Here is a 2,859-nt window from a genome sequence, read left to right on the forward strand (position 1 = left end):
CATTTGAACGTGAACAACGAATTTTGGTTCATGCATTTTTGGACGCTGGCAAGAAACCAACTGAGGAGAAGTAGTTACCATGGGTCCAGACCAATTACCCGTTTATTAACGTGGTGTTCCAGTAGGATTGTGCACCTGCACACACGTACAAAAATGCCAAGTAATGGTTGGAGGACAACTTGCCTTTCAGGCCAAAGAAAATGTGGCCCCTACTTAGGAGATGCCAGCCCACTGGACTCCTCCTTTTCCGGTACATGTTGAGTCAAAGGCCTGCACCATCCGTCACACAAATACCAACAACCTGAAGGAAACTGTCAACCAGCACTGGGTGGGATGCCATGTCAGAGGACTACATCAAAATGGGTGCAAGGTCTTCTCTGGCCACCTGGAAGCGCAGACATCATATTAGTTATTTTATTAACATACCCTATTACAATTACTTGCTGAAATACATCTTGATAATGTCCTAGATTCAAAGTGTTTTTTTTTTTACCTTGCCTGTTTTTTGGAATTGGTAATTCAAAGAATGATTTTTACTCCCTCAGTTCAAATTAAAAACAAAATACATCAACAGGAAGTAAAAATTATATTGTATGTTGTTATTAAAATTAATCAATTTTTCAATGATTCTCTACCGCACCCTGTATATGGATATTCTTTAGACTCATTGCAGGCTTTACTTAGGTACTCATATTTACCTTTCTACAATAAGTAATTGCTATAATCTTTTAAGCTCTATGTCTTTCTTTCTTATTTATTTGTGTAATGACATGATAATGGAAACAAAAGATGAATTTGAGGCACTTTGGATGCTCAATACAAATGTGGTAATAAATCAGAGTTTTCTCCACCTACTGTTGACAACTTCTGAGGAGAGAACCCCATAGGTCAAAGCCCCTATTTGAACAAAAACTTCATCATAATCACAAAAAAACATATGAACAGTTACTATTGTATTGGTCTTTATTTAAGGCTGAAAGACTGTTGTCCAATTCAGTTTGGTTCAGTTCAATCCTACATATAAGTCCTAAAACTTATCAATTTAGAATTTTGATGATGTCACTGAAACGTATTTCTTTTTTTTTTAATCCTTTCCAATACAGACAGTCTTAAGCAACTGGTCCTAAGGACTATAGGGCCAGTCTTAAGGGAGGACTATCCCCAATAAAAAAAGTAATGATACAATACTAAGAACCATCTCTTTATACTTTTCATGTATAAAAATATATGTAGTTCAAGTCATTTATGAGTATCAAAATCTCATGTCTAAGTTAAGTCTCTAGACAATTAAGTTTATATCAAGTCAAGTCATAAAATAATGACTCCAGTTCTTATGTTTGCCATGCCGCATGATACGTATCTATGCTTTAACGAGATGAGGCTATTCAATGAAATGATTGCATATAATATCACAATAGGCTATAAAAGACATTAGATGTTATACAATTGTTTATTTGAAATTTTGTGCAGAAATTAATTGTGTGTTAATTTGATGAATCTTCAAATATTTACTACTGCCTTGCTTTGGAATGTATCTGAATGATTAAATCGTGTTCTGAAATTATGGAAATGTTTGATTCTTAATATAAATTATCTTTTCATAAATACTTGTCATACAGGGTAATATACCATTGGCTTCATTCATTCATTGATAGTAAATATCAATAAAGTAAACACAGAGGCCAATACATGCCTCTGAGGGGAGCATAGAATGGGGTTCAATCAAACAGAAGGATAGAGTCTATGAGAACAAATAGATAGGAGCCCTCACATTAAACATAGACAAGAATTGCAAGTCCTCTGCAAAAATATGCCTAAGGGAGAACTTCCAAGCCAAGGAAACAGGAAGGAAGCATTTAAACTTTACTTTCCCTAAGAACAGGAGCAGAATTATATATATTTCTTTTTCGGTATTGCATTGCTTTAGGTTTTAATATTTTGAAAAATTGCAAAAAATTGCTACGACTAAAAAATTCAACAATTGATGTTGTTTAGGAAAATTATTTGTTTAATTTTTTTTTTACAAATCATTTTTTTTTCTTCCTGAATAAGAATATTCTTTTATTTATGGGATTGGATATACCCTACCAACTCCCAAGAATAAGAATTTCCTGTATAATCTTCTAACAAACCCAACTAACATTCAGTCAATTATTGCCTAAGTGTTGTAACTGTTTGGATTTGTTCATATAACTTGTGATGTTAACTAGAGTTCATTTTATTTTAGAAACATTATTTGTCTCCACTTCTAGTAGAATCAGTCACTTTATAACTATTTATGATACGATAAATTTTTTTTAGTCTAAACAGAATTTGCATCACCTTCCAAGGATTTATTATTTTTATTTAATAATATTTGGTTAAAGAGTGCAAACATAATTTATAAATATTAATTTATTATTTCTATTTTTTTTTCCAAAAAAAATATTTGAAACTATCTGGTTCCGCCCGGGCTCGAACCGGGGACCTTCTGCGTGTAAAGCAGACGTGATAACCACTACACTACGAAACCTATCTATCAATCTCTCAAATTTAATAAATTTTGTAATAGTTTCAATTTATTTAAACATATTTTTTGAAATATGTACTGTAGTTATGAATTAAATAATTTTAAATAATCGTGTTTAAACACTACAGAACCTATTTCAAGATAATAAATAAATATTACAATTTTATTAATTTATCAAATGTTTACAATTTATTTTAACATATTTTATGAAATATTTACTCTTGGTATGAATTAAATGATTTTAAACAATCGTGTTGATGAAGCATTTGTTTTGAAATTTAATGTTACTAAATTGCTAATGATGAAAAATCAATTGACAAAAAACTTTTCCATCATCCTAGAAAATAAAC

General features: G+C 31.2%; 1 non-coding gene across 1 annotated transcript; it reads right to left on the reverse strand.

Annotated features, from left to right (window-relative positions):
• Positions 1-2,439: 2,439 nt before the first annotated feature.
• TRNAV-UAC (transfer RNA valine (anticodon UAC)) lies at positions 2,440-2,512 on the reverse strand. Its single transcript has one exon. It is a non-coding gene; the product is annotated as a tRNA-Val (tRNA).
• Between the last annotated feature and the right edge of the window lie 347 nt (positions 2,513-2,859).

This window comes from Lepeophtheirus salmonis, chromosome Z, assembly GCF_016086655.4.
Source record: "Lepeophtheirus salmonis chromosome Z, UVic_Lsal_1.4, whole genome shotgun sequence".
NCBI lineage: Eukaryota > Metazoa > Arthropoda > Copepoda > Siphonostomatoida > Caligidae > Lepeophtheirus > Lepeophtheirus salmonis.